Consider the following 12,385-nt stretch of genomic DNA (forward strand, 5'->3'; position numbering starts at 1 on the left):
TACTGGAACAAAACTCTACTGATAGAATTTCAGGAACTCAGTTTGAACATTACACTCTGTCTGATGATTTGGCTAAGTACAGGTAACTAGCAGGGACTTGGGTAAGTCTCTGGTCAGTACATATCCTGAGATGTACCTGTGACTGTCAAGTCAACAGAGTGGTAGCTGGACTGTTTTAAGGCTGAGGTTCCTATTCTTGAAAACACTGTGGGTTGACCGGCATGTTCCCTTCTGGGACAGACCTTTAAGTTAAAATGCTATCGTATGTTATAGGATCTGGCATCCACAGATCTCCTGGTTTTGACTTTATGCTTGTTTTACACATTATTGGGGATTAAACTTGTTGGTACCAGTTCCATCTTTTCCATTAGATGCTTATTAATAAAACTCCAGATGTCCATTATTCATCACATCATAACCTACAATGGCAGTTAATTCACCTAAGGTTTCACATTTGATAACTTCCTCATTTGTGTTAATTGGGTTACCTGGAATTTTCCATCAATCATGGCATCTCAAGTTTTGACTCATCTGGAAGAATCCATTATAAGACATATATTATACACTGGATGCACACAAGCAAAATTAAGTGTAGGATCCTATTTCATCTATGACTCATGTCTGCTTTGACTGAAGTGAGGGCACAGCTTGGTATAACACTTTCTTCCTCAAAAGAAGAAAATCAAGCTAAGAGACATTATCTTAACGTCAGCTCACCTCACTCAGAACCCCACTGATTCATAGTGTCATGAGAAAAGATTTACATTGCAGGAGGCTTTGAAAGAACGTTCACTAAAGGGAACGAGGTGGGGCAAAAGCATGGAAAGCTATGAGTGTTTGGAGAACTGATTCTATTCTGGTGCTTTAAGTAGCGTTTTGATTTTGTTCCATGTGTTCTTCATCTGTAAAGCCCCACAATTAAAACTGATGTTCCCTTTGGATCATTCTAATTCTCTAATGTGATTTGTCTGTTGGTGAGAATTCTTTTTTTTTTAATATTTATTTATTTATGCATACAAGAGCTGGGGTACAGGCCAGAGATGTATGGGGGTGAGAGAATTCATCAGAGACAGAGTGGGGAGAAGACCAGGTAGACTGACTGAAATACACTGCTGAGGGGAACAGTGGGCAAGACAGGAGAGGTCTGCTTGCCATGTGGGTTGCTCCCTGGCTGGCCTGGGATCAAACTTGTGCTGCAGAGGCTGCAGATTGCTTCATAGTGCGGTGCTTAACCCCTTTGCGCCACCAGGGAGGCCTGAGAATTCTTGAGCTTGGAGGAAGTGTCACGTTTATTTTCTCTACCTTTTTGCAAATATTTTCCCTGTTTTCATTTACTTAGACTTTCTCTTTTGACATTTTTTTTTTCTCAGAAGAACTGGTGTGTAGGTCATAGTGCTGAGGTTGAGAGGATTCACCAGAAACAGAGTGGGGAGCAGAACAGGCAGATTTACTGAAATACACTGCTGAGAGGAGCAGCAGTGGGTGAGACAGGAGATCTGTCTTCTGTACCATGTGGGTCAGCTCCCTTGCCAGGGATCGAACTCAGGCCTTAGCAGTGATAGCACTGAGACTTAACCTCTCCACCACTAGGAGGCCACCCTCTTCCTTTTGAAAGAATGGATTGTTCTTTTATTCAAAGCAACCCATTTCTCATTTTAACTTTAATTTGATATTCATGCTCTGTTTCTCTTCTCATTATGACACAATTCAAAAAAAAGACTTGCAAAAAGTAAGGCCACTGTTGGTATAATTTTGCTTTTTTCCTACTGCTATTATCAGAAATGGTTACAAGTATGATATAGCATAGTCCAATAAAAGAAACTCAGTAGAGGACGTAGTTCAGGCTGCCTTTGTCCAAGCGCACAGTGTGTCATCTCAGCTGAAAGCACTCAAGCTATAACCATAGCAGTGTCTGCTCACTGGGGCGAATCAGCAGTTATCCTACTGGTTCGTGTATCTTCAAGGTCAAGTAAATTAGTGATTCCTCTAGCCCTAAATTTCTCCTTATGCCAACATGCTGCTGGGATACTAAGTAGGTCACCATAAGACCCAGATAATCATTCATTTCAGGTTTCCAGATTGCTAAGAGCCCCAGTGGTTTCCTGTGTATGGCCCACATTCTCTTCAATCTTACTTGGCGATTTCCCTTCTGAGGTCCTGCTCTCAGATCTGCATATATTTACATGTTTTAGCCTGTAAGCTTTTTAGCTACAAATTATATAAAATAGAGGTCAGCCCTCTGCCAATATAATTTTCCTCCCCTCCCATTTGCTTGCTCTTAAAAAAAATAAATAAAAACATGCATAGAAAGAATAAAAATATGAAGATTTCTGTAGACATATCTTAACATGACAGTCAAGACAACTGTTGTTTTTAATATTACTATTCAGAGAGCTGCATTTTATCTCCAACTTCCAAGGTGCTTTGCTCTAAGCTAGTGTTTCCCCTACTGTGCACAGAGGGAAAATGGTGCCTCTCAAACGTTGTGCGTTCTTCCAGTGTGACTGGATCGTAAGACATCATATAGACTTGAAAAATTTTTCTGGAAACTCTATTAAATCAATAATAATAGTATTGTCTGTGTCTCTGATCATTCTTAGCTCGATTTTGTTAGTAAAGTTATGGCTAGTGAAGATCAGTGACTGATCTTTCTGCCTTGAAGTTCATTATGATTCTTAACTCTTCTATTACTAGAGTGATTTTCTTTTCTTCTGGACTTGTGTTTCATTTTATATTTTTGTTTATTCATTTTGATTCTTAAGTGTTAATGTTATTTAAATCACTTTCAAATTCGGTCTTCTTCAAGGGTAAGTTATACAAAACATCCCTCCAACTTTCCAAGCACTTTTGGTTTGGTTTCCTTTTAAGCATATTCTTAAAACATTGTTCATGGGTTTGGGAATAAACAAGAAATAGCATTAACTAAAATTTGGTAAAATTTCACCTTAAACAATTATGTACTCATATCCAATATGGCACGTTTGTGTACATTAGAAGAAGCCTCATTTTCCTCAAGACATTTTCCTATTCGTAACAACAGTCCTACTCAATAAAGAAATCTACAACTGTTAGGAATGGTTTTCCCTGGAGCTGGTCAGTGCCCAGCCTACAATACTATATGTAAGAGGCACAAAGAGTCTTTAACTTTACTTAAACATTGCTGCCCTAATCATTGCTATAAACTTTCACTGAAGGAATACCATCTTTATGGTTTGACTCTGACTGCTGAAACTTGACAGTGAATTTGAAGTTCAATAGGAGACAGTGCTTCACCAATGATTGAAAATGATTGTTAGCTGGGGTAAGAAAAATGCTCCTTCTCTTAGTATTGTAAATGTAAAGCTCCTTTATCCACTGAAAAACAACAGAGGCATGAAGCCAATCTTTTCTGAAGAGATTGCCTCCAGAAAAAACAAACCCCCGATGTTTGAGAAGACTGTAACATAAATCATGCACTGCAATGCATGATTATTGGGCACATTATAACCTGCATATGTGCAGTATTTTAAAATACATTTGGTGATTAATAAATCATCCATGTGTAATGACATATAGATATCAGAAAAATGATTCTCTGGGTACTGCTAAAATCTGCAGAGTAGAATATTGGCATATTTCCAGGACTGATTCATGTACTCTTTCAAAATCTAAACAACAGTGATCAAATGTTTACCTGGATTAATGGTTTAAGTTAATCATTCCATTATTTCGCAGAAGACCATAATGGGAATCAAGGTTATGACTTAGTTATCTAGATTTAATGCCACACTACTGATATCCTATTAAATGTTCATCTTTTTGCTAGGATTTTATGAACAAGTTATAAAAATGGCATGACTTTTTAGAAGGCACACAAAATGTTGCTGGCTAAGTTCAGACATCTGGGTTTCTTTCTTTTTTTTTTTTTTTTTGTGGGACCCTCGCCAGCGGCCAGGGAATGAACCGGCGTTGCAGAGGCTGCGGGCCGCCTCACAGCCCAGCGCTCAACCTCTGCGCCATCAGGGGAGACCCAGACATCTGGGTTTCTGTGGGCATAAGTGGATGCATGAGGCTTTTTACCCAATGATGGGCAAAAAGAACAAAGGGGATCTAATGTTTAAGTCCTCGATAAAGGTGCTCAGGCATAGTTGGAGGACTTTAGAAAGTGAATGTGAGGGGAAACATCTGCCATGGAGACAAGGTAAAATGAGGAGGGTGGTGCTGTAGGCAACACCTAATGAAATTTCTAAAGAATGAAACAGATAATGGGTAGAGTGTAATTCTTCAACTCTATTCCCACAGTTCAAATGTTCACTCTATCCCAGTTACACCACTTATTATTTTTCCTCTGTTTTGAAAGTTTTTCCTATTGCCTTTCACCTTTTGAACATATTCTGTTAACAACAAACTCAAGTTTCAACTTTTGTGAATATTCCTTTCTCTGAACCTTATACAAACTTTGGCAGTAGTATGCATCCTATGGAATTATAATTACTTATCTGAAGCCTGTCTCTTATTTAAAAATGTTAGCTCATTGTGGATGGAACCGAACATACTTCCCAGTAGAAATTGTGGAATAGGTAAATGAATAAATAAAAACTATACTTACTGACATTGTATTCTGTCCTTCTGCATAAAAAATAGTCTCAATTACATCAAACCCCAAGTACTTATGGGCACTTTCCAATTGCCAGAAACTCATACTTGATTATTGGGTTGCAATGGCTTATATATATATATGAGACACAGACTTTATCATTGATGAATTACAATATCATTGGAGTAACATGATAAATACTCATGAAAGCAGTAGGAAACATGCTTGGTGGTATGTGATATATCCTGATGAGCATAGACTCTGTTACTAGTGAGTAAATACCTCAAAAGAGGAATATTCGATATGTGGTTTGAAACAAGTCTTTGAAGCCCTTCTTATTATTAAAGCTTTCTATGGAATAAAAAGGAAACAAGAGATCTTTGGCATGAAAGAATTCTGCAAAAAAAAAAAAACCAAAAACTTGGTTAATTAACAAGATGAAAGTTGAAGTCCCTTAGAACTGGATGGTTCTCACGACTGTGAGGCATTGATCTCACTGGGGTGGATGGTGAGCATTTCTTCTGGAAGAGGCAGAGGAGAACATGATAGTGCCCTGATCTGGAATATGGTTTAGTCATCAAAACTTAGGTTTCTAGAGGGCAAGCTAGTAGATAAGTTTCTGACTTCCTCTCCCATTTGAGACAGTAGTGTTAGATGTTAAATAGTTTTCAGACTAAGATAAAGCTTTCTAAACATAATCTTTTCTTCTTAATATCCAGAGTAGCCTGGGATTAATTTTGCTCCTTCTCTTCTCAAATGGCTTGTATAAACATTTCAGTACTTCTTACCATTACAACTAAATTGTGAATCAAAAATCCCACAACCTTCGGTGTGCCAGTGCTAAGCTGCATCACTAGGATGGGGCACTTTCGGTTATTATTTTTTTGCCAGTACAAAACCATCTGGAAAAAAAATGTCTTTTTTCTATAACCACCTATATATTTTACTAATTTTACTAACTTGACCAAATATCATGGTTTGCAGATAATTACTTTCTGACAAGGCTAGCCTGAAAAAGAAGGGGGAAAAATATAATTGCAGTCAGGGCATTGGGATTCCTATCATTTCTTTTTACTCTTATTTCACAGAAACAGGGGCTGAGGAAGCTAACACATGACTGAAGAGCACTTTCTAAGACAAGCATTTTAGTTCTGCATCATGTGGTATCTCTCAGCTCCAACACCATTTGCTGAAATGGTGTGTGTACTTACAGTTCTGCTTAAATGTGGTAATTAAACAGGGAAGAACCATTTATTTCTTTCCTTTGATTTTTAAAGTTGAATTTATTTTTGTGTGAGTAGAATAAAGAGAAAATATATGAGCAAAATTGCTTTTTTCCCTTCTTTCCATTTGTACTCTCACATTTAGCCAAGCCTTTCTCTTCATTTTCAGATTATCAGTATATATAAACCCATTAAGGAAACATGCCTGGAGCAAATAGATACCATACAGACTTATACAAAGATGCAAATTCAGTTTAGAGTCTTTGTCAGGTAATCAATTGCAAACTGTTTTGACAAAGAAATTTATGGTTTTGTTAAAATACCCTTATATGTATCCTTATATACACTCTGACTCTTACTGATGGATATTTCTGTAGAATGTCATATTCTTTCAAAGCTCTCTTTAGCCAGTAATTATTGCTGACAACAATCTAGGTCCTGATGCTATTTGCGGTCACCTCTGGCTGCTAAGAGGAGCAATCTAGACCCTAGCACACTACAGTTAAATTAAATTATCATAGAGATGCAATATACGCTGCTACACCACTCTAGTCGTGAACCCAGAATTGAAAAAAGATTGATAGACTACAGGAATGGATCAACAAATAACTATGTGGGTGGTACTGTAAGATACTTCTACAAATATTGATATAGATAAATGGAATGTGGTTTAAAAATTGTATTTCCCCCCCTAAAGAAGGGTTGTTTGTTTTCCCCATAACTATCAGCTATCAAACGATAATGACAAGGTGTTCATGTTTCCCATATATAGGATCACAGGATATTTGTTGAAAGAATTGCCTTCATGTAACTAACATGAATTCATCATAGGATGAACTCACAGGCTCTGTGTGTTGAGACTGACTACTCTCATTCCAGGAAAATAGTGCAGAAATGGCCCATTGGAAGGTAACCAGAAGAAAAAAAATACAAGTCCTTTTCTTAACTTTGGAATTTGCACGGGTATCTATGCAAAAAAAGGGAAGCAGGTGTAAAATACATTGGGCTGTGTCTATAATCATAGCCACTATGTAATGAATTATAAGAAGCCATTCTATGATGTCACTGATAATTTGTTTGTAGATAAAACAAAAATAATCTGGAACATCAAATGAAAGTGTTTTAATAAAACCAAACTAAAAGATGCCACTTAGCTTTTGAACATTTAACTCTTCATGTGCATTTCAGTTTCTATTTAAGACTCAAAATAATAAAGCAGTATACAAGACAGTCATTTCTTTTAAGAAGACCTATAAGGTGAGAATGGCAAATGAAGCAATAAGAGAAAAACATAAAATAAGAAACTTTAGCTACTTAAATATTTGAAATATATGGATGGCTTTTATACTGTTTATAACTGAGAATACTACAAAATCCTCATGTGATAGACCCAGTAGAATATGATATATATATTGTATTCCTCAGTCTTCAAGGATTTCATCCAAATGGTAAGAAGTGAGAGGTAATAATAATCATAAAACTGAACAGAAAAGTACTCTTAAGAGCTTGCATTAGATGAGTTAAATAATACTATCTTGAAGAAGGCATGTGTCATGTGGAGGCTGTAAAGTAAAAGAAGTGTGTTTGTAGCAAAAATAAAGTGAGATAAACATATATTTTATTATGTATTAGACTTAATAATAGAGGCATTTCCTTACCTTTTCTGCCAAAATTTTGAATGTAGAAGCTCATTGTGTATCCCTCTCTCATTCTTATTTATGTTATCATGTGGACTTTTTGTGATAGTATAATACATCAAACATTAACAGCAGATATTTGACAATGTAGCTCAAGAAGATATGGCATCATTTTTCTCAGTAATATCAGTTATTAGCATTTTTTATTGTTAGCAAAGAAAATGCTCCCAAATGGACAAATAAATTTGGAGTATAGTAGATTCAGTATTACTGGTGATTAACTCTTATATTTAATATGATTGACTAAAGAGGGCTTATCTGTTACCCAATCCAATTCTGTCAACTTACGATTAAAAAAGAAGCTAATTCATTCATTAACTTAACAAATATTTAGAGTGCTTCCTATGTACTACTTACTTTCCAGGTATTAGTGATGGAGCTAAGGAACATTCTCTATTGAGTTTTTATGGTTGCCTGGGAAAGACTTCTTTGAAGAGATGGTATTTAAGTTGATAGATGAATAATAAGAAGGAGCCAGTTGGCAAAAATAGAAGAACATTTTAGGCAGAGGTGCCAATTAGTGAAGGGTTGTAGGTATGAATAAACCATGAATGATTGATAAACAGAAAAAAAAAAGGTTCACTGTGGTTTGACCATGGAGAATAGAGAACCATGAATGAAGATGAGCTGAGGGAGACAGTCAGGGACAGATGATCTTAGTTTTATAAACCAGGTTAGGAAATTTAGATGTATTTTTTCTTATAGAAAGCCAGGGGAGGTTTTAAGCAGGAGATTCCCATGGAATGATTATATAGTGAGAGGATGCAATGACTGCTGTGTGGAGAACGGATCAAAGGAGAAAAGAATGGAAGAAAGGTGACTGCTTAGGAGGTAGATGGTCATTTGGACCTTGCTGGTAATAGCAAAAACAGAATTAAATATTTTGGATCATAATTATGAAAGCCAGATGAAAGATTGGAAGATGACAGTGAGCAAAATGTAGGAATCAAGGATGACTCCCATAAGTACATAGGAGGCACAGGTTGAGTTACAGGGAAGACAGTTGCTCTTTATCGAATTGGAGATGATTAAAGGAAGAGCAGGTTTGGGAGAACCTTTGTCTCTTGGGGGAAATGTGCTTGGTATGACTGTTAGATATTCATGTGTGGAAATGTCAAATAGGCAGCTGGATGTTAAGAATCTGGCTCCTGAATGGTACTTAAAGCCACATGAGTGAATTTGGAAAAGATAAAGCACATGACTATATAGAGAAGAAATTAGGGTCTTGGTAGAGTCAAGGAAGAAGAGATAATAAAGGAGTCTGAACAGGAGAATTAATATCACATTGGGAAAACTAGGAAATCATGTTATTATGGAAGCCAGAACAAAATGCTTCAAGAAGATTAAAATTGCTACTATGACTAATGTCACTGCGAAACTAGATAACATAAGCTCAGTAAAGTCATCAATGGCTTGGGCAACATGAAAATCATTGCGAGGTTGTTAAAAGCTCCAGATGGAAAGTGTTTAAACAACTGTGATTTTTCTCTTTCACCCACAAAAACCCAGATATCTGTGTCTTGACATTTGAGACCTTCCACTTCATCTGCATATTAAAGCACCCTCCCCCACCAGTGGAACAGTGAATCAGTCAGATTTTATAGTAGCATGTCTTTGATATCTTTTATCAATAAGGTTTTACTTACATACTCTCCAAATATGGCATACATTTTCTTCAAAGTAAAAAAAGAATCAAAAGGACCACACCTCCTTTAAAGACAGGAAAAACTGAAGCAAAAATAAAGGTGGTAGAAATCTCCTTTAGGATATTATCATATATTAAATAATTAATGAGATTTTTAAAAACATGAATATATGATTCAAGGATTCTATTATCCCTCTTAGACCTAAGAAGAATAGTTCTCCCCAAAGCACCTACTTCTGGAGCTCTCAGAAACAAGACAGGTATCTTTTAGACCATCAGACAGCACACATGGTACTATTGCTTTCTGGAAATCTGCAAGCATCACTAGAGTCTTAAGAAGAGAGTTATCTCATGAGCAACATTTTCTCTATCTTACTCTGGTTTACCTTCTCTTCAAAAATGAAATAAAGGGTCCTCCCTGGTGGCCTAGGGGCTAAGTTTCAGCACTATCACCACTAAGGCCTGAGTTTGATCCCTGGCCAGTTAGCTAATCCCCATGGCACAGCAGACCTCTCCTGTCTGACATGCTGCTCCCCTCAGCAGTGTATTTCAGTAGATACACCTGTTCTGCTCCCCACTCTGTCTTTGGTGAATCCTCTCATACCCCCTTCCCCTACACATCTGGCTTACACCCCAGATCTACACAAAAATAAAAAAAAGAGGAATAACTATCATTATTAAAAACATCAAAAAGTGGCTAAAAAAATCTCCACATTCATCTTTATATTTACTATTGGATTAAAGTGAATAAGTTGTTGTTATTCTATTTGCCAAAAATTAAGTTTCATTCAGAGTAATGCCTGGAAGAACTATCACATATGGTTTAGGCTTAAAGACCTTGATCTTTTTTTGTTATTTTCTTAAATTTATTTACTTGTTTTTTCTTACATCTTTGTTCATTTTTATACAGTATTTGATTTCTCTTCTCAGGTGCTGTTCTGTAGTTCTCCCACTATATAGTACCTATGAATCATCACCATAGTCCCTTTCAAAGACCTGGATCTTTGTCAATTTGACTTACGATGATTCCAGTTTTTTTTCAAAAACTGTGTTAGGGATTATTTCTCCTTTTGTTGAATCTGGGAACATGTCAAAGATTCCCTGACAAAAAGTACCAGACTCTTAGGAGGTAAACTCTAAAAAATGTTTGCAACTTTCCTTACATTATATATAAAATATGACCTAAATGTAAGTAAACCTCTTCTTAAAATAACTTTTTAATTTTTTTCAACTTGCTGCTTTTTGTTTGCCCTATTCACCCTTCTAGTCCCCATCCACAAATTGATAAGCTTGATGAAGAGGAATGAGTGATAGGTGGAGAAATGACTAGCGTAGATGTGAAAGAAGAGAGTGATATCTTAGCTAGAATAGGTCTCGGAGAGAAACCAACCAACCAGCTTCTTTTACAAATAAGGAAACTGAGGGTTCCATATACTTCTGATGATGAGAGCAGATGGAAATCCAGGGAGGAATGAACCACAGTCATGAAATGCAGCTTGTGCATGTCATGAAACCTCAATGTTCATGTGTCAACTGAGTGACAGAGTTTAATGTTTCCAAAATGTGACCTAAGGTCAAAGTGAACTTTGTCGAAGTTCACATAATAAAAGTATAGTTTCTGGAAAAAGTGGTAATATCTCATAAAAATCATGACATTTTGTTTTAGGTTCCACGTTTTAAGAGAATACCAGGGGAAAGAGAGAAAAACACAGAGGACAAAGTCAAAGTCAAAAATCAGGTCACATGAGAAATAGCCCAAGCAACTAAAAATGTTAAATTAGGTTAAAAATGTCTCTTGGAAGACAGGGGATAGAATAGGCAGTGGAGAAGTCATGATATCTGTGTGTTATCTGTTTATTCTCTAAGAAGAATGAGGGTAGATGCAGATGGTCATTACATATGGATGTTGCGGAGGGAAACTCATGCATGGGGTGAACAGTCTCTAAGTCCCTTCAATTCAAATGTATAGTCATGTGTGACTAGCCTCCTAGTCGGTGTTTTACCACTATCCTGGACTTCAGGACAACACACATTTTTTTTTTTTTGATTCCAGAATCTTCATTATTCAATATGGTGTGAGTTTGAAAACAGGAACCACCCCCCCCCACCCCATGCAGTGTTAGGCTCATGTTTATACAATTCACGCAATAGTTATTTTCTTCTAAATATTTTCAGCTTTATCTTCCCGGGCAAGTCTACTGTGACTATGATGCAGACATCAGTATCTAAATTAGTGTTTGTTCCATTTACATCCAGTGAAACAGTGTATGATGCCTAGTTTGGCTGGCTAAGAGGGAGAGAAGGGAGAATGAGAGGAAAGGACAGGTGAAATAAGAGCTCAGCTTATACTTTTATTCTTCAAAGGAACCATTTCCAGTATCAGAATTAGTGTGAACAGAATTCTAATTCTTTAGTTCCAAGCTAGGCTGCCTGCCATCTGATTTTTTTCTTTTTTTTAATATATTTTTTACATCATTTTTCATTTTGCACAATGTATGCATTTTCATCTTGGTTATATTCCCCATACAATTCCCACCCCCCTTGTTTTGACCCTAATCCCTCCTCCTCTCACCTCTCCCTCCCCAGTCCCCCTAGGGTGTCTCTGGTTTATAGTTGCTTGTTGATTTTGATTTTTACTTTATCATAATTAGTCTTTTTCCTGGTCCCTTCTTTAGGTTTTCTAAATTCCTGCTATGAGTGAGACCATCCAGTGTTTTTCTTTTTCTTTCTGGCTTATTTCGCTGAGATGAGCCCTTCCGGCTCCATCCATGTTGATTTTAATATACAACTTATTTCTCTTAAATTTAATTTACACTTTTATGACATTTAATGCTGATTAGTAGCAAGTGACCACTTGACTATCCAGGCCCATATCTCTCATTTATAATTTTATTGAGGGAAAATTTTGCAGTTTTGAATAACAAAAAATTTTCTAGACGTTTCCATAAAGAGGTGGGATTAATTGACACAGAATTTGCTTTACCCTGACTGGGAAGCAGTGATTCTAACCCAGTTGGTGACTGGCAATAGTTGTAAACTCCTAGAAAAGACCTTCCAACACTCAAGTTCTTGTCCCCCAGCACCTCTCAGTGCTGTTGATTCAATATGTGCGTGATGGAAAACTAGGCCCAGTGACGAGGAAAGGGTGATAATATTTTTGTGTTTGCTTGCAAGAGATAAAATGAACCCCCCCCCCATGAGGGATTTGTGATCACTGAAGGTTAAAGTTGTTTGTTATCCTGAG

The sequence above is a fragment of the Talpa occidentalis genome, unplaced genomic scaffold, assembly GCF_014898055.3.
Source record: "Talpa occidentalis isolate TD23 unplaced genomic scaffold, MPIMG_talOcc4v2.1 talOcc4.11, whole genome shotgun sequence".
Taxonomy (NCBI): Eukaryota; Metazoa; Chordata; class Mammalia; order Eulipotyphla; family Talpidae; genus Talpa; species Talpa occidentalis.